Source organism: Chelonia mydas, chromosome 8, assembly GCF_015237465.2.
Source record: "Chelonia mydas isolate rCheMyd1 chromosome 8, rCheMyd1.pri.v2, whole genome shotgun sequence".
NCBI lineage: Eukaryota > Metazoa > Chordata > Testudines > Cheloniidae > Chelonia > Chelonia mydas.
In genome coordinates, this window is record NC_057854.1 from 46,139,278 (window position 1) to 46,166,328 (window position 27,051).

A 27,051-nucleotide genomic window follows, 5' to 3' on the forward strand; every position below is an offset into this window, starting at 1 on the left:
TGGCTCGACTTGTAGATTCCTGGAGCTGTTGGAGACATTTGTCTGAATTGCCCTTCTATTCTGACCTTTTCTCCCTTGTCATCTTAGCAAGCTGTTCCAATTTGGATCTCTGGACTGACTTTGCTCACAAGGTCAAATAAGAAAACTCCCATTTCAGAGAAGAAGATCCTTCCTTGTTCTTCATGGCATCTGTAGGGTTTAGGAAAGTCTTTATTTTATGTGACATGTATGCCAAATTATGACAGATAGGAGTGTGTGATAGTACGCTCCAATAGAAGGATGTACTTCGTTCACAGTTTGGTAATCCTGTGGAATTCACTTCTACAAGAAGTTATTGAGACATGCTTCCACCCTTTTTTTACTTTTATTTTTTTCTTCCCCCAATAATAACTAATAACTTTAGTAGCTTTATGTAAAGTCTGAACAAATCCCAACATCTAGGGCAGTGGTGTAATCTGGTTTGGGAAATTCTGTGATTACTACCTAAAATCATCTGTTGAGAAACAGTTGAGTTGGACTAGGTAATTGCTCTCCTTTCCCGAGGAGAATCTCTTAGAAAGCATGCAGGTTTTTTCCCCTTTATACACCTTCCTATCTGAAACCTCACCTGCATGGCTGTTTGACATTGCTCTTTAAGGAGCACTCCAGTTCAGTGCTAGCCCCTTCTGCTTCCTTGCAGCTTGACTGGGGGAGGGATTCTTGCCACAGAAATGCCAGCAAGCCCAGCACACACAAGGGTTGACAATTAAATGACTTTCCAAGCTTGACTCTGCTAAGACTGGTTTCAGAGTAGCAGCCGTGTTAGTCTGTATTCGCAAAAAGAAAAGGAGTACTTGTGGCACCTTAGAGACTAACCAATTTATTTGAGCATAAGCTTTCGTGAGCTACAGCTCACTTCATCGGATGTAGCTCACGAAAGCTTATGCTCAAATAAATTGGTTAGTCTCTAAGGTGCCACAAGTACTCCTTTTCTTTCTGCTAAGACTGTTTTGCAAAATCTTTCTTACGTAGTGGTGACTTTTTTACTCTATATTTTTTAAAAGTGAAAGCACTTGTGATACAGTTGTGATTTATTTATTTTAAAATGTATATGTCTGTTAAAGCCCATGAGTGATGGAGAAACTGAAGAAAAGGGGGAAGCCAGGTGCAACCTCTGGAGTCCTAGGGTATGTCCATACCACAATCAGGGGGCATGATTGCATGCAGCACATGTAGACGTCTATACCTGACTTGCTTTAATATGGCTAACTTGGGTACCTGTTGCAGTGAAGCTGTAGTACCATGGACAAGCTCACCTGGAATCCTGGGTAATTATTTGGGCAGCTAGCCTGCACAGAAGCATGTGTTGCTGCTGCTTCACTGCTGTGACACCCAAGCTAGCTAGATTAAAGCTTTTGGATGTGCTACACGAGTTGAAATCACATCTCTGATTGGAGGGTAGGCATACTGATGGAGTGTGGCTCACAGCCATTCTCAACTTTAATATGGAGATCTGGCCCATGGAAATGACAGGGTGCAGTTATCAATCTTGGTGAGCCAAGATCTAGATGGAATGTCATTAGAGAGAGAGAGACTGTCCCCAATGTCTGCACGTTCCTATTAAAGATGAAGATGGCTGCGGTCTGCTTTGTTTTTGGGAAACTAAGAATAGCCCCATCAAGATCTTGTCACTTTGCCAATGAAGCCCTTGGTTGGGAAAAGTTTGGGCATCCTTGAGCTACATTAGATTGCTGAACCTTGCATTTCAAACTTCTGTTGAAATGTACGTTTTTAAGGCTTTGAATGTGGTCTCCTTCCAGCAAATGAATGGCAAAATTACATCAAATATATTTTAAAAATAAAACTTATTTGTAGAACATCCTTGTTCGTAACCACAACGCATTAAAGTCGGGGACCCATTTAAATGAAAAGAATAAATACAAATTACAAATCTTGGTAACAGCTCTTTGTTCAGGGCACAGGCAAATACATTCTGATTTCTAATTAAAATTCTGTTTCTGGGAGTGCTTTTCAATATGATTGTCCCTGGAATTATCTGTCGTATAAGGAGACAACCTAATTGGAAACAGCATGTACTGTTACAAATGTTCTGTCCCATTTACAATACAGAGGGTCAGAATTGTTTGTTAGAATAGAGGCAGGCAGTCGGACAGAGAATCCTAGTTTTCAGACATGTCATTATCGTTTTGAACTTCTTGGCACCAAGAGCCAGGATTTCCTGATGCTTAGAGCTAATGTAAAATGCTTTAGTGCTCCGAGGCATGAGCAACAGAATTGCCAGTCCCATGAGTCTGGAGATTTCAGCCTCCCCAAATTTTAACTGGTGTTGGAAGGTAAAGCCATATTTGCTATAAAGCCTAATTAAAAATAATAGCAGCTAGTCAGGGTTCTTTTCATGTATTATATAGTGTACATTTCATCCATACCATAACATAATTCTGCAGTATTTTTATGCTTTCATTTTAAAGCTAACAAGAACCTTATGTTAAGAATTTGGGGTGGTGGGGGGAGAAACCAGTTCCAGCTTTTAATAAACCAGTTTCTTGTTATAAAAATGATTCATTTTTCTACTAATTATTGGATAGTTTTCATAAACTAGTTTAGTTACTGGGAGAAGGAATGGCCAGCTGCTGAAATGATACATATTTACATGTGCTTTGAGTCTGTTTGCATGAAACATATTTTTATTTGTTGTGCTTTCTGACTGGTTTAGATGTTCTGGAATGAATAGGAAGAGTTCAATTCACTTGATGATGGGGGGTGCTGAGGGAAGGGTCCAGATCTAGCCAATTAAGACCATCCTGTAAAATCTGAGGCAAGTGATAACATTAAGCTGAAACTGAGTCAATACCATTGGCTGTGAAGAATCCACATTTTCCTTCTCCTTTCTATATCAATATCGCGGAGACTCTTAAAACTCTACATGTCCTATTGCCATGAGGCTATTTCCTACAATTACAGCATGCTGTACAAAAGCGTACAGGACATAAAGACAAAGTCCTTGCCTCAAGGAATTTATAATCTACGTAAAGCATACAAATCAGATACAAAGGGTTCATTTTCCCATGACTTTGCATCTCTAATGAGCGCTTGCATGCATGATAACAGGCCCAATTGGTATCGGTGCCCACAGTGTAATTGTAAAAGAAGGCCCTAATAGGGCTTAAGTGAGTTGTGGTAGCCAACAGTTACACCTGGCCTGAGAGATTTGGTGGCGACATGGCCAAAGAAATGGGCCCACCATGAAATGTTCAAAAGGGCACAGCTGGGCTCAAGCTGTCACCTCTACACCAAAAGTTTCCAGCATAAGCTGTATCTGATAACTGCACGAGATGACCCAACCTACACCAGCTGCACCAGAGGCAAAGAAGCATTCATCTGACAACAGTTTGAGGTTGCAGCACGCTCCAGCTGAGGGTCAAGGGCAACCTCTGCCTCTTGAGTATCATCAATAAATTTTCATCAGTACTGCATGAGAAAACACAAGAGGAAACTTGTTAGTCAAAGCAGGGCCCAATGCTGTAGCCACATAGGATGAGCGCAGCCAAACAAATAGCCACTATAAAACAACTGACTTCCTCTTAGTACTCAACTACTGTGGTCTGGGCTCTGTTCCAGTAGACACTGGGGCTGCAGACCTACAGCTGCTGAGGTTCACTTATTCAAATAGGTGAGTTATTGAGCCAAGAGCTTAACTGGAATCCAAACTGGATTAGATACTTATAGGCACCTGGCCTGTGTGCCCTAAAGCATAGGACAGGCATGTCTCATTCTAATGTAAATCCAAGAAATAAATATGAATAAGGACAGCCACAGATCCATTAGATTGGATCTAAAATGTTAAGGGCATAAATTGTCTGTCATGGGGTTTCTTGTGCTTTCTTCTAAAGCATCTGATACTGACCACTGTCAGAGACAGGAATACTGGGCTAGATAGATCAATTCCTATGTCAGAGTATAAAACTCCTTGAAGGGACGCTGTAAATGCTCATAGGCTAAAATTGGATCACCACCTCCGCTGTATTTTGGGTTGGTCACTTGCTGCCCTCTCTGTCCATCTCCCCATCCAGAAGCTTTGGCAAGCAGAATCTTTGTCAATTTCAGTGCCTGTCTGGTTGGAGGAGACCGTGTCAGGACAGCACAGCATCTATTCACTTGTGTCACCATTGTAAAGGAACTCTCATTCCACATTAACATGTGGCAGGTCACCCAACTAAGAAGTTGGCATCTTAGCAATGTGACAGCCCTGATTTTAGGGACCCAATACATTTTGGAAGAGCAGCCTAGAACTAAAGATGGTATGTTTCAGGTAAGTTAGTTTGTGAGCTTAACATCCAGTTGAAAGACCTGTGTTTTCATAGTCATTGAGGTGAAGGCTAGAAGGGACCACCAGTTCATCTGACCTCCTGCATACCACAGGCCATTAGCACCACCCAGCCACCCCCACACCAAGCCAACAACCAAAATTGAATCTAAGGCCAGGTCGACACTACCGTGGTAAATCGATCTAAGCTACACTACTCCAGTTATGTGAATAACGTAACTGAAGTCAACGTCGCGAGATCCACTTATCGCGGTGTCGACCAGGAGACACTCTGCCACCGACTTAACTTACACTTCTCGGGGAGGTGGAGTACAGAAATGAATGGGAGAGCACTTTTCCACTGATTTAGCACCTCTTCACTAGACCCACTAAATCGATGCTGCTGCATCAATTGCAGCAGCGCCAATTTAGCTCCGTAGTGAAGATGTACCCTAAGTGTTACACTCCTCAGGATACTAAAGTATGGTGAGCCACAGGCAGAGAACAGGAGGAGCTGAGGTGCACCAAAGACAGAGGCCCCTGAAATGGCAGGGACTTACCCAGATATACAAGCTTTTTAATGGAACTATGTCCTTGTGCATGGTGCATATTTTTAAGGAATATTTTCAATATGACACAATAAAATAGTGACAAACCTAGAGATGCTGCATGCACATTTTCCTCCAAGCTTTGCTGCGCCAGAATGCAAACAGATCTCAGGGATATATTTTCCATTCAACTGAAAATACATGGCTGAAGGAGGTTGTTTTAACAGCTTGTATCCAGGTTTTTTTCATTTGCTGTGAATAGATTTTTTTCCTCTTGAAGTGCTGGTCCCTATTGTATTCCACTATGGGTTACCCATGCGCACTGTGTGTGTGGAGCCAGAGAATTTGGAAGTAGCATCCGTTGGTCTGTGCATACGCCCTGGCTCACCTTGTGTGTCTGACCGAGAGGAAAAAGGGTAGGGTGCACTGACCGCCTCTTCAGTTACTTCTGACCGCTGCATGGCTCAGGTCGGAACCTCTCTGTGTCTGTAGCTTTGGCTTCATCCCTTAAGATAAGATTTAGCTTCCTAAATAGTTTTTAGTATCTTGTACAGCTTATAGTTATAGTATTTTTCATAGATTTTAGTGTTAGAGGGGAAAGTGTTCCCCCAAAATTTTAATCTATTCTTACGGGCACTGGACTATGCCCAGGACTCCAGGCTTCAAACTTGTACTTCCTGCCTTCAGTGCTTCTCGGTCAGTGATGACTACCAGCGCTGCCTGTACTGCCTCAGGGAAGCTCACATTGCAACAAGGTGAGTATCTGCTGCTTGTTCCCCAGCTGTACCTGAGAAGGGTGGGAACTCAGACTTCGAAAACACCTCATGGAAAAGGCTATGAGGCCTCAATTGGACCCAGCCAGGGAACCCACTCCCTTCTTCCCCCACCCTCCCCCCGATACATTGGCCTGATTCAGCAAGGAGTTAGCCTCCTGCTGCTAAGTCCAACACTGGTGCCAGAGAGTCTACCCCCATAAATCCCCTGCAGGGTCTTCTCGGAAACCAGGAAGCACTCTCATAGAGGTAAGTTTTCCTTGAAATCCACTTCAAAGAAGTCTGATTCAGCTCTGAGCAAGGCCAGCACCTCAGCCCAAGAAGACTTAAGATATCTTACGTCCAAGAAGCTTGACAAGAAAGCCCATATAAACATCAGGCTCCATCAGTGCTGGAACACAACCTATTGGTACTGTCTTCATCGACACCTCCCAAACCTTGGGATCTGTTGGCACTGATGAAGATGGTTCAACACCAACCTGCAGCACCATCTTCAACAGCACCCTCTCAGGCGCCGATGGTTTGGGTGGAGACATCCCCTCTCACAGCAGTGAGAACTGGGTTCCATGCCACTCCACAGGACATCTTTGCACTCCCGGATCTGAAATCCCTTCGATCGGGTCCATTCCTTTCCAGAGATGTCATAACACCACCTGGGAATTGACCGCTCAGAGAGGTTTATCGCCTTTTCCTTCCTTGAAATACAACTTCCTTTCAGCGTCACCGATGGTACCGCCTCTGGAACAGGAATCAACTTTCTCCTCATTGGAAGACTCTGAACCACCCTACATGTCCTCTGCCATCAAAAAGACTTACATCAGCTTGGGACCAACCTCTGCATTGAGCTTGGAGCTGCTGGCACCCCATGTCTCCCTTTAGACACTTCCTACTGGCCACATTCATACATTCATAGACTTTAAGGTCAGAAGGGAGCATTATGATAGTCTAGTCTGATCTGTACAACACAGGCCACAGAATCTCACCCACCCATTCCTGTAACAAACCCCTAACCTATGTCTGAGCTATTGAAGTCCTCAAATCATGGTTTAAAGACTTCAAGGTGCAGAGAATCCGCTAGCAAGTGACCCGTGCCACACGCTGCAGAGGAAAGCGAAAAACCCCCAGGGCCTCTGCCAATCTGCCCTGGAGGAAAATTCCTTCCCTACCCCAAATATGGCGATCAGCTAAACCCTGGGCATGTGGGCAAGACTCACCAGCCAGACACCCAGGAAAGAATTCTCTGTAGTAACTCAGATCCCACCCCATCTAACATCCCAGATGTTAAGAGCCCTGGGACCAATACTCCCCTGCAGAGTTGATCAGGTCTGCTAGAGAGTCACTCCTTGCATCCCATAGGAGGTGGCACTCAGGATCCTTCAGAGGAGGAAAAGCAATCAATATGCACCGGATCTGGCAGTTCTGCCGGAACCAACACGACTGCCATCTTCGTCTTTGGACAAAGTGGTAACCCCTATGTCTCCTTCCCCTCTGATGAATTCAGGCAGTTCCAGGATCATCTTTGTAGAGTTACTGGTGAACTACATATTCCTCTTGAAGAGGTTCAGAAATCCCAGCACAAACTCCTTGATATCCTCCACCCATCTGGATCCAACAAAATAACACTTCCTGTTAATGAAGCTATAATGGAGCCAGCTAGGACTATTTGTCACACCCCCGTCACCTGCGGTTTCATGCTCAAGAAGTTGGAAAGACGCTATTATGTGCCGGCCAAAGGGACTGAATTTTTTTTTCCTCTCTCCCCGGACTCTTGGTAGTCCAAGCAGCTTCCAAAAGGGCTAGACAGCAACACTCCCAATCTACTCCTAAGGACGAAGAGTGTAAGCGCCTAGCCTTATGGGGAGAAAGGTCTTCTTGGATCTAGACTCCAGTTCAGGACAGAATCATAGGACTGGAAGGGACCTCGAGCAGTCATCTAGTCCAGTCCCCTGCACTCATGGCAGGACTAAGTATTATCTAGACCATCCCTGACAGGTGTTTACCTGCTAATAGCCAATTACCAGGCACTAATATCCAGGTATGACTTTGTGAACTACTCCAAGTTTATAGAGTTCACTAATAGTCTGCCATAACAGGACAAAGCTTGTTTCCAGTTGAGAGATGAGGGCAAACTAATAGCAAAGACTGCTCTCCAATCCACAGTTGATGCTGCTGACACTTCGTCATGAGCCATGGCTACTGCTGTTGTTATATGCAGCATGTCAGGGTTCCCTAGAGAGACCCAGAACACTGTGGAGGTCCTCCCCTTTGATGAATCACAGTTATTCAGTCAGAAGATGGACAATTCCCTCCATACTCTCAGGCTACCCTTTGCGCTCTGGGGATATATACACCTGTCCCCATGAGGAAGTTCCATTGATAATTGCTTAGACCTAGACCCACGGCTCAACAATTTTTTCATTAGAGGCCCTATGAACCATCACACACAATGCAGAAGATTCAACGGACCCACTTCCCTGCACCTTCAGCAATAGGCTTGGCATCCTAATCTCAACCCTCGGTGAGGCACTATTTTTGATGGGACCTTGAGAGCTGAAAGCCACTAAACCCAACATTGCCCAATCTTCACATGCCATTTGGAGGTCATCTAGCATTCTTTCTCAGCACCTGGAGTGCAATAAGAATAGACTAGTGGGTGCTGAATATCATCCATTCTGATCTCATACAATTGAGTTTGCATCCATATCTCTTCCACAAGCCTCTTCCCCTTTGGGGGTCACTCTCACAAGACAATTCTCAAGCAAGAGGTGGACTCCCTATTAGAGCAAAGAGTGATAGAACAAGCCCCCCCCCCCCACTAAGTGAGCAGCTTTTCCTTGACATATTTCCTTATATCCAAAAAGAAGGACAGAGGGAGACCAGTTCTCAACCTCCACCACCTCAACCACTTCATTCACAAATTCAAGTTTCATATGGTCACAATGGCCTCTATAATGCCATCCCTAGAAAAGGACATGTAGTTAACAGCTCTGGATACTTTCATGTAGATATTCATCCTGCTCACAGATGCCTCGTCAGATGCATGGTGGGCTCCAGTAATTTTCAGTACAGAATGCTCCCTTTCGGCATGACAACCACCTCCAGAGTCTTCACCAAAGTGTTCTCAGTAATGGCAACTCATGTCAGACACCTCAATCTCATTGTATTCCCATGTCTTGACAACTGGCTCCTTGTTGCTAAGTCATGCCAGAAGGCCCATGCATCAACTCTAATGATGCTACACCACTTCTCTTCCCTGAGCGGGTCAGTCTAAATGCCGAAAAATATGTTCGCGCTTCCACAGTCTCTGGACTTCATCAGCACCACCCTGGATTTGGTCACTGCAAGGGTATACGTGCCCACAGACAGATTTCAGACCATGAACGATATTATAGCCCAGATCACAAACAGCCCTCGAGTACCAGTCAAGACATGCCTCTCTCTCCTAGGTCATATGACCTCATGCACTCATGTCGCTCCATTTGCAAGCCTCCACTGTCATTGCCTTCAAGCATGGCTTCAGTCGTTATACTCTCCAGACTACCACCCAGTGAACTTCATTGTAACAATCCTGCCAAGGTGGTTTCTTCCCTATTGTGATGAACAAATCCTCAACAGGTATGTGTGGGCATCTCCTGTCCTCCCTCCTCTCCAGACAGCACCATTACCACAGGCACATCTCTTTTTGGTTGGGGAGCTTACATGGTCAGCCAAACAACACATGGCACCTGGACACCCTGAGAGTCCAGGATGCACATCAGCATTCTGGAGTTATGAGCAGTCTAGAAGACATGCAAGGCTTGTCTTCCATTCATCTGCACCCACCACATCCTGATACTGTTGAACAACATGCCGACCTTTTTCTACATCAACAAGCAGGGAGGAGCGAGATCTGTCTCCCTGTGTGTGGAAGCAGTCAGCTTGTGGAACTGGTGCATCAGCAACCAAATCAACATATCAACAGCCTACCTTACCAGAAAATGAAATACATTCACAGACTCTTTCAGCAGGCATTTTTCAGCCAACCATGAGTGGAAAATTCATGACTCGGTACTATGCAATATCTTTAATCTATGGGGAACCCCAACCAGGGATCTGTTCTCCTCCATAACGAACAGAAAATGCATCACATACTGTTCAAGAGGAGCACTAAGTTACCACTCCCCAAGGTGATGCTCTACTTGTTCTTGGTCAGATCACCTGAACCATGCATTCTCTCCACTATTGCTCCTGACAAGAGTTCTATTCAAAATCCAGCAGCACAAGGAATGGGTTATCCTGATCGCTCCTTACTGGCCCAGACCGTTTTGGTTCCTGAATCTCCTGTGCATGTCATCCTGACTACCAATCGCCCTCCCAACGTTTTCTGAGCTCCTGACCCATGGCTAGATCAAGCACCCCGATCCATATTCACTTCACCTCAGGGCTTGGTTTTTGAATGGGCATCATCCTTAGCACACTCATGTTCCACAGCCGATGAGACATACTTTCTAATAGAAGGAAGGATTCCACTAGACAGTGTTACCTGGCTAAGTGGAGATATTTTTCTTCTTGGGAGCATCAAAGGACCATTTTTCCAGAAAATGCAGATATCCCTCTCATTTTAGACTATATCCTTTCTCTAAAGACATCAGGCCTATTCATCAGCTCCTTATGAGTCCACCTGGCAGTGATTAGAGCATACCATCCTCCTTCCCAGGGTTACCTAGTCTTCACTCACCCACTGACCACTTTCCACCTATTCACAAGCCTGCCCCTCAGTAGGACTTGAATCTTGTTCTCTCAGCACTCACAAGGCCATCCTTTGAACCTGTAGCTTCCTGCTCCATGTCCCTTCCTCTCTCCATGAAGCCATCACCTCAGCCAGAAGGGTTGGTGAGCTTTGAGCGATGATGGCAGATCTTCCTTAAACTGTATTCCATAAAGATAAAGTTTTGTTACGTTTACACCTTGAATTCACCCCCAAGTTTCTGTTGGAATTTCACTTGAACCAATCAATCCACTTATCTGTGTTCTTTCCTAAATCTCACACTTCCTCGGAGGAACAAACACACCGTGCCCTTGATGTCTGGCAGACTTTGGCCTTTAACCTACACAAAACAGGACCAATCAGGAAGTCCCAGAAACTGTTCGTCACTGTAACAGAAAGAATCAGGGGATAAGCAACCTCTACCCAGAGGATCTCCAAATGGATCTCTGACTGCATTCTACTCTATCAACTAGTGAACCTTCCCCCTTGTGTTGTCCTCCCCCCTAGAGTAAGAGCTCAATCCATGAGAGCACAAGCAGTGACTATGGCATCGCTTCAGGAGATATCCCTCCTTGATATCTATAAAACAGCCATGTGGGGCCCCATTCACACCTTTGCGAGACACTATGCCATAATCTAGGACTCCTCTGCTGATGCCTCCTTTGGAACGGCTGTCCTTCACTCAGTCCTACCATCTATATCCTCGCATCCTCCTACTACTTAAGTACTGCTTGGTTACCCACAGTGGAATACAATAGGGATCATCATTTGAAGAAGGGGAGGTTACTCACCAGTAACTGGAGATTCTTCAAGATAACTGGAGATTCCCTATATGTACGCCACTACCTGCCCTCCTTCCCCTCTGCTTTGGATCGCCTCTTGAATCACGGTGGAGAAGGAACTGGAGAGGCGGTCGATCTTATCCTTATCCCCTTTGTAGAAAGTACAAGTTGAACATGGGCAGACCAGCAGACACTCCTTTCAAATTCTCCGGCTCCAGGTGCATAGTGCGCATGCGTAACCCATAGCAGAATACAGATAGGGGCCACGCATCTTTAAGAAGCTCCAGTTATAGGTGAGTAATCTCCCCTTCTGTGATTTAGATTTCCAGCTTTGAATCGCAATACCATCTTCCAGAAACTGATGAGCATTAGGCAGCAATTGGAAATTTTCATGTTATTAAATCTAAATTCAGGACTCTTGGTTCTGATAAAACTTTCACTCTGTGTTAAGAGCTTATTGCAGCAGCAAAAAGCAAAAAAACTCCCCTTTGACTAATATGGTGACAATGTAGTGTCTGAGTTGAAGGAGAGAGAAGACATCTGAAAGATGTGTTCAGGATTATATGCCATTTGTTCATTTATCTGCATTCAAATGTTAATGACACACTAGAGCTTAATGACTTTCTAGTTCCAGGCAAAATTGTCATAGCTAAATATCTTGTAATGGAGACTTCCATGGGATTCTTTTTTCCCTGCAGGAAAAGACAACTTTTTTAACATAGCCTGACGAAGCTTAGGTAATGGTACAATTTAGTGTTTAGTAAGTGCCAGTTGCTTGTAAATATTGAGAAACTGGGAATTCTGACTAAGCTATATGTAATGTTAGACAAATAACTAGGAATGCTGAAAGTAGCCCCAGCTTTCAATTTTTCTTGCAGAAGAACATTATGAAATACCCTTTTCTTCAATACAGGCTCCTGTAACCCTGGACAAAATGTAGCAGAGCTGCCAGTGCACAGCCTTCCCTTTCTTTTTTCATTGAGACAAGGATTTCTGTATACATGTTGATCCTGTATGTGTACTAACAAATGTAGTTTCATGGGGTGGCCGTCTATCTCGATACCTAAGTGGACGATTGTCTAGATTTAAGCCAGGGAATTATAGCTGTTTCTTTTCTTGCTCTGATGGATCATGTGGAGAACTGGGAACCAGAAACTCTTCCGCTCTGCACTGACTTCGCTCAGGCCTGGTCTACACTTAAGTTAGGTTGACATAGCTACATAGATCAGGGATGTGAAAAATCCATATCGCTAACAATATAGCTATTCCAGCCGAACCCTCAGTGTAGATGCAGCTATGATGACTGAAGAATTCTTCCATCAAAGTAGCTACTGTTGTTCAGGGAGGTGGTGTTCTACAAAGAGGGAAAAACCCATTCTGTTGTCATAGGCTGTGTCTACATTACAAAGTTGTACCAGCATAGCTACGGTGACATAGCTATCCTGGTGTAGTCACGTAGTGTAGACATACCCTTAAACTCTGCCTCCTTTTTTAAGGGTGTGTAGTAAAGAGTCACTTATTAAATGTCCGTAAAAGTGCTTTGAAAATTATAACTAAATAGTACATCCCTACATGTGCATATGCAAATATCCCCCACATTTAATTCCTTTTAGCCCTGGCAGTTGTAGCTATATTCTTTTGTTTCAGTTAGACTTATGCAAGACAGCCACACCATCCTTGCACAATACATTTACATAGCACTATAGCTTGGATTTGGCCTCTGAGGAGGAGCCCTGCTTCAGTCTCTGTCCTGCAGAATCTGTTTCTGAAGCAGGGGAGCCCACACCCACGGAGACCAGAAGGGGGATCATTCTAAAATGGTTTTATCTTTTGTGTGTAAAGCCTACTGTATTGAGGCATTGACTTTTCAGTCATATTCTGATTTTTGGGATTGGTTAATTTTTTTTTCCTTGGGGTCTTCACTTCCTGCCAATTCAGCAACTGACCAGAAGGTTACAGGTTACTTCTGAAAGTGACAGGCTAATGCATTGGTTTAGTATGGGCAGGCAAAGCAAGCTGCCACACACAACTTAGCCAATGTACTTGCAGGCCTGCCTGGCAGCCTTCCTACGCAGAGGCTGCCCCATTGGGTGTGGTTTGGTGACATGGACCTATGTATTGGAGACTTCCTAAAATTAACAAGCACTTGTGGTTCAAGTCAGACTTAAAGCCGAATCTGGACCAGTGATAGTCTAATGTACCCACGTACCTGTTGCCTATTAGGAATCCACGAAAGCTTATGCCCAAATAAATCTGTTAGTCTTTAAGATGCCACCGGACTCCTTGTTGTTTTTTTGGATACAGACTAACACGGCTACTCCCTGATACTAGTAGCCACGATTGTGGATGCAACAAGTTGTACTAAGATCAGGCATCCATTTTCTTTTCTTTGTGGGTGGGGTGGTCTCATAATTACTGGGTGAGGTTCTTTGGCCTGTGTTATGGAGGTCAGCCTAGATGATCTAATGGTCCCTTCTGGCCTTAAGATCTATGAAATAATGCCAAGGCACTAAGTAGATTTTGAGATGAGATTTTGAAAAGCACTGTGCACTGACCTCAAACTGCTCCCATTGAAGTCAATGATAAAACTTCAGTTGATTTCAGTGGAAGCATTTATGAAAACACTGAGCATTTATGAAAACCCCTCCTTGAATTTCTAAAGAGGGTAGATTGTTATAAATTGCTAAAATCTGCATGTAAGTAGAAAGTAAATATAAAAATGGCCTCTATTCCTATGCTGCTGCCCTGGACATTGTGTAAATCTTGCATGTAGAGTAGTTACTTCATTAACTAAAGCCTCCTTTACCACATGAGAAGGAGTGATGATGCACAGCTGTAAAATGGGATGGTAGATGGTCTTATACTGTAATCATAAGACTGGGAGTCAGGAGGTGTAGCAAAGCAGAAGGAGACCACACAGTGAATCTGTAGGCTCTGAGGCAAGTCACATACAGTCTCTGTGCCTTTTGTTTCCCCATCTATAAAGTAGGGATAATGCTTACCTGCCTTGCTGGTGGGGTGTAAGGCTGCATGTATTAATGGTCTTAAAAAAATTGTCCTTGAATAGAATAAACTAAAGTTATATTAATTATATGACTTCACCATGGTGGTGTTTGTTTTTTACATTTCCATGTTACCATTTTTGCTTCATTTAAACTTGATTAACAAGTGACACTTCTTTGCCCTTGAAATGCATTCAGCAGAGTAATATTCAGCTTCTACATTTGGACACTATTCAATTTGCAGTTCCCAAGGAGAACTGAATTAGGTTTTATTAGTAAATTGGGCCCATAACGTTGTAGCCAGGTTTTATTAGTTTATCACACATCAGCATTAGCAAATTGTAAATCCCACTCAGATGAACAAGAAAAAGACTTTAAAGAGATGCCCAGAACCAGTGAAGTTTCTGGAGTAAAAGGTTTTTATCCTGGAAAAATACTCAAAGTTAACAAAGTCAAATATATATTTAACATATTCTAGTATAAGATCGGCTGAGTGGGGTCACGAGGCCGCACCAAGTTTGACATATTTTCATATTCCCTTAGGTCTGACTGGATATTGTAAATTTATGTGACATTAACACCAACCTGTTCCTAGAAGCACCAGCAAGGAACTTGGTCCATTGTTGGGATTCTGATTGTGTCTCGTGAAAGGTTAATGAAAAGACACCTGTTGATTTCAGTGGATATTGAATTGTACTCAATGTGACAATTCAGGCTATCTTGGATTTATGAATGGAATCTTTCAGATGTGGGATCTAGTTATATTATCAATGCAGTAGGCTTCTGATTTAGATTTTAGGGCCTGTCTATGAAGCTGAAGTTAGTCATTGATAGAAATTGGTAATAGTTCCCTGATCATGTTATAACACAGTTTCATCTCACCTGTATGGATAGGACCAAACCATGTTATTACATTGTGGACCTTTTTACAGCCTTTTAAAGACCAGAGCCCTGATCCTACAAGAATCTTTGCATGAGTCAGCGGGGCTCCCCAAGGGCACAGGGGTCTGACCATACAGAGCTCATTGCAGGATCCGGTCCCCAGTACTGACTCTAGTTGTGCTATCCTAACAAGGAAGAACCAACTCGGTGGTGTCCTAATGCAGTGAATTTTCCTGTGTAGACAAGCACTTAGGAAAGGTCAGAAGGGGCCATTAGATCATCAAGTCTGACCTCAAAAGCACAGGTGCCACCTTATTACACAGCAAGACACAGTCCTTGTACCTAAGAGCTGATTCTCTAGAGAGAGGCAGAGAAAAGGTGGAAAGGGGGAAAGAGGCAAAGAGAAGTGAAATAACTGATCCAAGGCTGTGTGGCAGGGCCTGGAATACAACCCAGGATTCCTGACGCCTAATTCAGTGCCCTATCTGCTGGACCATACTATATGGCCCATAATCGTGTGGGGTCATATTGCAATTTTTTTGTGTGTGTTTTGTCTATTACTCTGAATAATTTGAGTAGCATTGTAATAAATGAAATATCTTAGTCATGAATATTGTAATTTGTAATCTTTTTAGCGAGATGCAGATTCCATTTGGGAAGAGACTTGGCATTGAGCTTTTAATCCATTTCAGCTCTTAGATCAATGAATTGTTAGGGCCAGTTATGACTTGTGGTGGCTCTTAACTGTTTTCAGTTACTTTTTATTTTATTGTATTCCACCTGCATTCTGACTGACGTAACCAATAAGATTTAGTTGGCTATTAATAATCTAAAAGAATGTCAGAATGCTGTAACAGTAAGATCAGGTCCCTTGGAATGTCTTACAGCCCTCTGCAAATCTGGGTCTGTCTCTTTTGAAATGTAGCATTAATTAATTCCCACGTTCTGTCTACTGCTCATAGCCCTTCCAGATGTGCTGCAAGGAATCGACTGGCTCCTGGGTTACAAGCCATCTGGGTTCTGTAAACTGATTTGCACTTACATTAAACAATAAGTGAACAGAATGTGAAAGAGTTATTAAAGCAAATGTACATTGCCTATAAATCTCCAAGTAAAATATTAAAACGTAGTAAATGAAACTGGAATGTGCAAATGAAGACCTGCCTGGTTTTAATGAGTTTAGCTCTGACCTTCATTTTCACCAAAAAAAAAATTTCTTTCTCTGTTTTTGTTTTTTAAAGGAGAAAAGTAAAACTATCAAACTGCTTACAGAAGTATCTGAGACAAAAACAAGGAAATATAATGTTCTAAACTTGACTAGTCCAAACCACTCGAGCTGCTGTGACAGCTCATAAAACTGAGAGTAGTTCTTAACTGGACTCTGTTTTACATTGCCAGAGTGAATTTTCCTAGCAGGAAGTAGCCAGAAGGTTTATTTAGTTTCCAGACTGTGGCTTTGATCTCTCTTTTCTGTCACTACTCAGGTTACATAGCCCTTTTTCACTGCAGTAAATCTGCAACAGTTAATGAGAATAAAATTTCCTCCTTCTCACTGATCGCATGCTGTTAAATGCCAAACCACAGCCAGCAGCGTATTTGCAGAACTCAGCTGCACTGTACAAAAACAGTACAATCAGTTTAATCTTGTTGTCTTTGTAATTCATTTTATTGAGCTTTCCTATTTTAAGTGACCTATTTTACCGAGACAAGTGGTTGCAAGGCCAGACCTGGAAGAAAGATTTAAAACTGTAATAAACCAAAGGGGGTTTTGGGTGTTATGCGCAAGCATGCTCACAGAATTAAAAATTAAAACTTAGTCCTAAAAAGTCCAGCCTTTTTGTGCAGTAAGTTAGTGGGATATTTCTTCAAGATTAAAGTGCATGTTCAGCGCATGATATGCAAATTCATTTATCAAATTAATTATATTTCAGTTTTTGACAGAATTTTATTGGTTTAAAATTTTACCTCCGGAGTTTGTGTTGCCAACCTTGAGGTATTCAAATGTGAGCAAGGCCCCCAAGATAGTGATATTAGTTTTTAGATCCAATGAGATTTTTAAATTAATAAATTTGGATGTCTTTTTATTTGCCTTCTGAGGTTCCTATTTTCAAGGCTTTCTGCACAATCATGAGAATGAGAAACTTTTTTTATTTATTTAAAGCTGAGATTCCTGCATAATAAAGCTCCAGGGCCCTGGAGTCCAGAAAAAATTCCCTGCGTGCACATCTCATCCTTGATACGTTCCCTTAAAAAGCATTTAGAATCAGAATAGGGAGAACTTCTGGATGAGCAAAGTTTGGTGTCAGTTATTCATTTAAACTACACTAAAATTTTGGATGGCTTGGGTCAGGCTTTGTTGGAGCCTGCCCTGGTGTAGCCAGTAGAATTTGGTCCATGCGCAATAACATTCTCACAGTATTTGCAGCATGCACCAAATACTGAATACTACAAATCCCGTGGTAATGGTTACGTACAGAAAGCAGTTTTTAAAGCTCTTCTTCATATGCAGTGTAAGTCAAAGCAAAACTGACTGTGTTTGTCAGCATTTTTCTGGGCTTTCGATTGTCTTCCAGTCTTTTCATGCCATGATTTGTCATACTGTAGCAGGGCTCGTGAGATATGAAAGACTAATTGTGATGTACTCGTTAGCTAGCAAGGAGCCTCTGGCACCAGGCTGCCAGTTCCTTGGTGCTGACAACTGGGGACAACACTAAGCTAGGGACATGATGGCATTATTCTCTTAGGGACCCATTTTCAAAACGTATCTGGGGAGAATTGCTTTTTTGTCCACTCACTTTTCAGCTTGGCTCTGATCCTGGGGCGTCAGCTATGTCTGGTCCCTGGGAGTTGGAGTAAATGTGTAACTGAGATGAGAGTTCAGAATACAGTAACTGCACAACAGGGGTAGCCTCCTGACAGTGAAAATTGCATTCCCAGAGCCTTTCCTATCAAGAGCACATTTTGCTCAGGGCATCTTGTGCATAATCCAGTACATGTGGTGAGAAGCATGTGGCAAATGGAAGAGCTAGTCAAAAGTAAAAGCTTTGAATTAAAAACTTGAGCCAGATTCCGTGCTCTACCCGACAGCATAGTTCCACTAACATTCAGGGAGCTACGCTCATTTACACTGTTGAGGGTCTCACCCTTTGTTTCCCTGAGGCTGCCATACTGAGCATAAAACTGCCATTAGTGGAGTCCATTGAGATGGTCAAATCAGTCCCAAACCAGCTGTAATACTAGTCTAATATTGGGATATGAACTTCACCCATTTTCAGTATTGATATGAAATATTTTTGCCTATCCTTAGCCATTTTGGGGAACTCTTCCCTTGCTTCTCATGTTTTTTGTCCGACTGTTTTATTAGTTTTAGAAATGGATACCTCTGCTTGGTGGGATGACGGCTCTCAGAGCCAACTGGAAGGGGAGCATTTTCTGTGGAGTGGAGCTCAGACTTGAAAGTCAGAGCTCTTGGATTCTGTTCTATCTTTGACTCAGTTTGTGACCTTTGTAGATCATTTAGCTTCTGAACCACTTTCTCAGTCTGTAGAATGGGTGTAATGCTCACTTACTACAAAGGGGAGTGGTGAGGCTTGTGAAGTAATTTTTGTAATATACTTTTGTAATCCTCAAATGAAAGTGGTTGTAGATTTGCTCAGGCATTATTGTGCGTGGTGCCAGATTATTCTGTGTATTTAGAAAATATTTGTGAACGTGTTGGTTCTTTTGCATTTTGTTGACTGTTCTTTTTCATGATGGTAAATTGTTGTGTAGTCTTTCTGCTGTTTAAAAATATTACAGCAGGATCAGATTGGGGTTTTTAAATCTACCTTGGGCTGATCTATTTTAGGTACTTATGGTCTCTCCATTACTATAGTATCCAAGCATCTCACAGGCCTTGTCTACACTGGCAAGTTTCTGCGCAGTAAAGCAGCTTTCTGCGTTGTAACTCCTGAGGTGTACACACTGCCAGGCCACTTAGTGCACAGAAACTACACAGTTGCAGTGCTGTAAAAAAAAAACACCCTGACAAGAGCTTTCTGCGCCAGGGCTACAGCACCGCAGTACCAGTGTAGACACCGGGGTCGATTACAGCGCTGCGATTGGCCTCCAGGAGGTGTCCCACAATGCCTGTTCTTGCCTCTCTGTTCATTGCTTTGAACTCTACTGTCCTGCCCTCAGGTGACCAACCGTCATCCCCACCCCGTAAATGCCTTGGGAATTTTGAAAGTCCCCTTCCTGCTTGGTGACACATACAGTGGTCTCAGCGCATCTTTCCAGGTGGTCATGCCTGCTCCATGCACCAGGCAATCCCCCAGTTGGAGCAGTGCCGAGCTGCTGGATCTCATCTGCATTTGGGGAGAGGAGGCTGTCCAGTCCCAGCTGCGCTCCAGCCATAGGAATTATGATACCTATGGACAGATTTAAGGATGCATCACAGAAAGGGGCTATGAGCGGGACACACTGCCGTTCAGGGTCACAGTGAAGGAGCTGCGGAATGCCTACCACAAGGCGTGGGAGGCAAACTGCTGCTCCGGTGCCGTGCCCACGAGCTGCCGGTTCTACAAAGAGCTGGACGCGATACTTGGTGGCAACTCCACCTCCACTGTGAAGTCCTCTGTGGATACTTTGGTGGCTCGCATGCCATTCGAGAGTGGACCGAGCCAGGAGGAGGAAATCTTGGACAAGGATGTGGAGAGGGAGGGGGACTCAGAGGCAGAGGATGACTCGGAGGCCAGAGATATAGTCAGCCAGGAGCTCTTCTCTACCCTGGAGGAGGCTAGCCGGTCACAGCTGTCCGATCTTGGTGAAGCGCAAACAGGAGAGGAGGCCCCTGGTAAGTGGCTTTGATTTTGTGAATTGTTGAAGCGAGTTGTTGGGGGCAGGAGGGTTGCAGAAAGCAGACTTATGTCTGTATGATGTATGTACCACCACATGCCTAGTCTGAGCGGTGGAACAGGGTGTTGATTGACTCCCTCACTTCACAGGAGTCTGCCTCAGAGATCTCCAGGAAACTCTCATGCTGATACTGGGCAATCTGCTGCTGCAGGTTCTTTGGCAGAGTTGCTTTGTTTCTTGCCCCATTAAGGGAACTTTCCTGCGCCACTCTGCTGTCCCTGGGGGTGGGGGACCATTGCTGCACACAGGTGAGCCACATAAGGGCCAGGGCAGAATCTGCAGTCTTGGAGAAGATTCTCCCTTGATTCCGTGCTCACCCTCAGCAGCGAGATATCTTCCATAATGAACACAGCCTGTGGAAAATGCGGGGACAGGAATGATTATAAGGCCTCCCCTACAGTGCTGGCTCTCCCCCAAAGCCACGTGCCCGGTGTACGGTAGGGTCCGGGAACACCGATTTCTCCTGCCCCTGTGGCTACTCACCATTTTGGGGGTCTTGTGGCTCATGTGTGCTTCCTGGGGTCAGCCAGTTAGTGACAGTTATGTGAATACTGGCTGTGTTTTAAATCTCCGAATCAGTGGTCTGTGTGTTGCAAACAATACTGCTTCTGTAAAATGTTGCATTTTGGCTTCACAGATATGACCTTGGGAGCCCAGCCTCCCTCTTTGTTATCACAGATGGCTGCGCAGAATTAGAAAGTGGCCACGAAGAATTAAGGATGACTTTCTGCTTGAGGTCATGATGCATTCCGCAGCCGAAAAACAGGAATTGAAGGAGTGGCAGGACAGCGGGAAGAGGGACCAAAAGGAGAATGCGGTGCGCCAGAACGAAGCCACGGAGAGGCTCTTAAATGTTATGAAGCGGAAAGTGGACACACTCCAAGCGCTACTAGCACTGCAAACCGAGCAGCTCCACGCCCTCCGATCCTCCCCTGCAACTGCTGTCGCAAAACTCTTTCCCATGCACCCCCCAGAAACCACCAACACACTCTTATCAACCTCCTGGCTCCAGTCTGTACCTGCAGCATTCCACTCCTCTCCTGTCGCAGTCCAACACTGCGGACTCCCAGTATCCACTGCACTCAACACCCATCCCTCTGCAGTTTAGCCCTTTTGAAGTACAGTACTTGCTGCACTGTACTCCAAAGGAGAAGGTTGGATATGATACGTGCACATATACAAATCTTTAACTGAGACCCCACCTCCTCCTGGGACCTTCCCTTCCCCCATCCCCCTCAGTGCTGATGTGTTTTTTTGTTTGTCTCTCTCCTCCAGTGGTTGTTTTTTTTAATAAAAGAATTGTTGGTTTGAAAGCAATCTTTATTAATTGAAAGCAAACAGAGCCCTGCAAAGCAGCAAGCAATTTTCTTAAACCTTCATAGTGCATTGTCTGCACTAATCACAATCACCTCCTAGCATTACAAGCACTGCACTCCCGAGCATAGCAAGAAATATTAGTGGCTTTCAGCTTCAAATTGCTGCCTTAAGGTATCCCTGATCCTTATTACCCCGTTCTGCACCCCTCTAATAGCCCTAGTCTCTGACTGTTCAAATTCAGCCTCCAGGTGCTGAGCCTCAGTGGTCCAGCCCTGAGTGAAGCTTTCACCCTTCCCTTCACAAATATTATGGAGTGTACAGCACGCAGCTATAAGCGTAGGAATATTTTCATCGGCCAGGTCCAGCCTCCCATATAGGCAGCACCAGCAGGCCTTTAAACATCCAAAAGCACACTCAACAGTCATTCTGCACTTGCTCAGCCTGTTGTTGAACCCCTCCTTGCTGCCGTCAAGGTGCCACGGCATTATGGGGTAGGTGGGGTCTCCCAGGATCACAATGGGCATTTCTTCTTCCCCTATTGTGATCTTCTGGCCCAGGAAGAAAGTCCCTGCTTGTAGCTTCCTGAACAGGTCAGTGTTCCGAAACATGTGTGCGTCATGCACCTTTCTGGACCAGCTTGTGTAAATGTCCATCAAACGCCCACAGTGATCCACAGGCGCCTGGAGAACCATAGAGAAATACCCCTTCCAATTAATGTGGCTAGATGGTCTGGTGCGAGAATTGGAATATGCATGCCATTTATCACTCCTCCACAGTTAGGGAAGCCCATTTGTGTAAAGTCATCCACAATGTCATGCACGTTGCCCAGAGTCACGGTCTTTCAGAGCAGGTTGCGATTAATGGCCCTGCACACTTCCGTCAACACGAGTCTAATGGTCGACTTTCCCACTCTGAACTGGTTAGTGACTGATCGGTAGCAGTCTGGAGTAGCCAGCTTCCACAGTGCAATCGCCACGCGCTTCTCCAAAGGCAGGACAGCTCTCATTCTCATGTGCTTGTGCCGCCAGGCCTGGGTGAGCTCACCACACAGTCCCATGAATGTGGCTTTCCTCATCCGAAAGTTTTGCAGTCACTGCTCGTCATCCGAGACGTGCATGACTATGTGATCCCACCACTCGGTGCTTGTTTCTCGAGCCCAAAAGCGATGTTTCACTGTGGTCAGCACCTCCGTGAATGCCACATGCAATCTCATATCGTAGCTACCACGTGTGGCGAGATCAATGTCGCACTCCTCTTACCTTTGTAGTTTAAGGAATAACTCCACTGCCACTCATGACATGTTAGAGCGATACTGGTCAACAGTGTGTGATCCATTCCTGCAGACCAAAGAGGCAGAGCGTGCAGTATACAAACCGTTAAAAGATGGCGCCAAATATGGACGGGAGCACAGGGATTGCTGGGGATGCGAAGCAATGTATCACAGGGCATTGGGACAGGGCCCAGGATGCCCCGCGACCCCCTCCACCTTCCCACAACTCTTAGTGGCAGAAGAGGAAGAAACGCTCTGTGGGATAGCTGCCCAGAGTGCACTACTCTGAATACCGCTGCAAGTGCCACAAGTGTGAACACGGTATTGCACCAGCAGCTGACAGTGTGAAAACACAACAGCGGTTTCCCTTCAGAGCTCTCTGAGTGGCGCTGTAACTTTACCAGTGTAGACATACCCACCGTCTTCAATGTATTTATCCTCACAGCACCCCTGTGTGGTAGGGAAAGTGCTGCTCTCCCCATTGTGCAGATGGGGGCACGTAGGCACAGAGAGTCTAATGACTTGCCCAGGGTCACTTGGAATCAGTATCAGAGCAGGGAATTGATACTGGGTCTCCCACGTCTCAGGCTGTCCCCTCACAACTGAACCATCTTCCATCACTCAGCAGAGATAATAGGCTATGTTACTTTTCAATAAGACTTATTGGGTTCTGAATTTCTTAATTCAGAGCTTTTGTTTTAAGACCATTCAGTTGTGAAACATTTAAGAATCACTTCTCAGCAGTGAACTCTAGAGCTCTTTTCCCTGGATATGTAGCTGGACTCGGATGTTGAAGACAATGCTCATTTCTCCACAGTTCTCAGATTTTGCTGTTGGCCTATAATTAAATTGCTGGAACAAGAGAATTTTGTTAAGATGCTCTTGGAGTTTTTGCCAAATGGCATCTGGAAACTCCATTTAATCCAGTGTTTTGAGAGCCGGACATATGGGCTCCTTGGGGTTAACCTGTTTTAATGAGTGACAGAAATAGGTTTGATAGGTTTCTCTGATGCGCCGCCTCCTTTCAAAGGTTAGTCGGCCAAATCTAATGGTCTCATACCTCCCACTCTACTCCACTGAAGTCAGTTGTTTTGCTTAGGGCATAAAGTCAGCATTGTATTAGGTCAATACATGAAACTTAAGTCTGTGCTTTCCAAAGTGTGCCCAAGTGTGTAAGGGATTCTGTCACGCACTAAATAGCTTGGTGAGGTATTAGTTATGGGTTCTGCTTGGTTGCTTTACAGAGCATCTTTCTCTTTTGGCTGATTTAACAATTAGGGCTGACGACATTAACCATATTTAAAGAGAGTTCATACCAAGTTCTGGGTCTGCTCTTCAAAGCCACATGATCAGGATTTTTAGCCAGTTGATTCTGCCTATAAACCCTTCCCTCAATACCTTCCACCCTGAGTATGCTCCTAAAAAGAGAGCCACAAAAAGCTGCTGAATATTCAGTGCAATTCGTCCTTCTCTGAGAAAATAAATTAACATAGTGTAATATCTTTCTGGCTGGTAACAGATCTTCATTAGAGTGATCTCCTACAATCAGTTTGTGGATTTTTTTTTTCAGCAGGCAACACAATATAACTTTTCAGTAATTAAAATGGCTGTTCCAGGGCCATTGTGACTAGCATGGTGTCATTCATGGGCTCGTTACATTCACACAGGCACAGGTCTGCACTGGCAGCCCAGGCATGATCTAATTAGGATTTGTTGCAGCTTGTCTTGGAGAAAAGAGGGAGAATAACAGGTAATGCTACAGAGTTTTGTGTGAATCTGTGTCTGTCAATCAGGATTGCAGTACCACTGGAGAGAGCTAATAAAACATTTCTGTTTAATGGCCTGATCATTGACTTCCTCCAGCTGAGACTTCCCAACCATGCTCTGGCAGCTTGGCCCAAGAAGTCCCGCCCAGCAGCTCACTGATACTTTCAGAACTGAGTGCATTTTCACACAATCCCCATCAACACATGCACGCACACATTGCTACAACTGCTAACGTAGTATATGTGAGTTACATTAGTGGTCTCTTTGATCCACTATATTGTGTCCAGAAGGATTTTTGATCTGGAAAATGGATGCGCCGCATATATGACCAGCTAAACACCAGGCTGTCTGGTCGATCTTGTAACACTGGAGCAATAACGTCAATTGAAGCTTTGGTCACTTGTTCGAGGTGGCTGCAACAGGGGTGCCTCGTACCTCTGACTTCAGTGGGTAACACCAAAGTGGGGTGTGTGCAGAGGCTCTGATCACCCCCTCCACCATGGAACAGGTATTGTACTGTGGAGACTTGGAGAGTTACAATTTGGGGAGTCCCCAAGAGTGTTCCAGAGAGGGGGTTTCTCTCCAGCAATTGGACAGGGTTGTGGCATTTGGAATGTGTGTGCGCTGGGGACCCACAATATTTGAGTGGGGTCCTCCAGACTCCTAGCTTACCTGCTCCTTCAGGACCCCTGCTGCTATTGGTTAGTTGCCACCTCAGTGTGCTGCCTCTGAGGGAGGAGATAGGGGGCTGGTTAGTGTCATGTCATTGAAATCATCGGTGTAACACCAGAATAAAAGTGATCAGTCAGGCCCAGGTTGAGCATTGGTGGGAAATCTGTAATAACTTCATTCACTTCAATGGGGAACACTGCAAGTTTGGCTGCAAAATTGGAGCATAAGATGGGACTCTGCCCTGCCCCCAAGGTGAGTAGAGTCTAAGCCACACACATTTACATGGGGGACCTCCATGGGATCTGGTGGCAGGGGAGGAGGGTAATGCTGCTTGAGTTTCTCTTCTACCTCCCTCACTACAGCCCTCTGTTCTACCCATTCATGCAGAAAAGTAGGGGAGATGATGTGGCTCCTTATTATAGGTGGGGCTGGTAGTGCAGCCTATTCTTAAGGTTGCCTGTCACTTCCCATTATAAGACCCTGTCTTCAGTGGCTTATAACTTTGCCAGAATTTCTCTTTGGGCTGAAATTTTCCATGCTGGGTGTCTGCCTCAGGCTGCATTTTTAAAAAAAAAAAACTTCAGCCAAAACGATTTAGTCACTTCTGAGAAGAAGACTAAATACAAATGTTGTTTTGCCCATGTTAAATAAATTCTGGTGATCTTTTCTTTAAAAAGCTTTGGAGCAGGGATTTCAAATTTGGCAGTGTGGGGTGGCTCTTTGTGTCAGGGGTATGCGTTTTATTGTCCCTGTGAAAACCCACCCTAATCTGGCCAAGTTATAAACCTTTGAAAAATTACAAATGGTAATTGCAGTTCACACAAATTCAATGTGGAGACTGGGACTGAGATTTTAACAGCTAAATTGCCTGAAGAGTCTGTCCACACTAAGCATAGAATCATAGGACTGGAAGGGACTTTGAGAGGTCATCTAATCCAGTCCCCTGCACTCATGGCAGGACTAAGTATTATCTAGACCATCCCGGACAGGTGTTTGTCTAACCCGCTCTTTAAAGTCTCCAATTATGGAGATTCTACCACCTCCCTCGTCAATTTGTTCCGGTGCTTAACTACCCTGACAGTTAGGAGGTTTTTCCTAATGTCCAACCTGAAGCTCCCTTGCTGCAATTTAACCCCGTTGCTTCTTACCCTATCCTCACAGTTGAAGAGAACAATTTGTTCTCTCTTCCTGTAACAACCTTTTATTTATGTGAAAACTATTATCATGTCCCCTGTCAGTCTTCTCTTCTCCAAACTAAACAAACCCAATGTTTTTCAATCTTCCCTCTTAGGTCATGTTTTTTCTACCTTTAATCATTTTTGTTGCTCTTCTCTGGACTTCCTCCAATTTGTCCACATCTGTCCTGAAATGTGGTGCCCAGAACTGGACACAATATTCCAGTTGAGGCCTAATCAGCGTGGAATAGAGAATTACTACTTATGTCTTGCTTGCAGCACTCCTGCTAATAAATGCCAGAATGATGTTTGCTTTTTTTGTGACAGTGTTACATTGTTGACTCTCCTTTAGTTTGTGATCCACTATAATGGCCAGATCCTTTTATGTAGTACTCCTTCCTGGGCAGTCCTTTCCCTTTTTGTATGTGTGCAACTGATTATTCCTTCCTAAGTGGAGTACTTTGCATTTCTTCTTACTCAATTTCATTCTGTTTACTTCAGACCATTTCTCCAGTTTGACCAGATCATTTTGAATTTTAATCCTATCCTCCAAAGCACTTGCAACCCCTCTGACCTTGGTATTGTCCGCAAACTTTAAGTGTGCTCTATGCCATTATCTAAATCATTGATGAAGATATTGAACAGAGCCAGACCCAGAACTGATCCCTGTGGGACCCCCCTTCATATGCCCTTCCAGCTTGACTGTGAATCACTGATAACTACTCTCTGGGAATGGTTTTCCAACTAGTTATGCACCCACCTTATAGTAGCTCCATCTAGGTTCTGTTTCCCTAGTTTGTTTATGAGAAGATCATGCGAGACAGTATAAAAAGCCTTACTAAAGTCAAGATATATCACATCTACTGCTTCCCTCCTATGCACAAGGCTTGTTACCCGGTTAAAAAAAGCTATTAGGT

The 27,051-nt window shown here is 44.3% G+C and overlaps 1 protein-coding gene across 5 annotated transcripts in view; it reads left to right on the plus strand.

The window, feature by feature from the left end:
- Nucleotides 1–27,051, plus strand: part of KIFAP3 (kinesin associated protein 3) — a 124,781-nt gene that overhangs the window by 85,995 nt on the left and 11,735 nt on the right. The gene's annotated exons all lie outside the window — the stretch shown is intronic.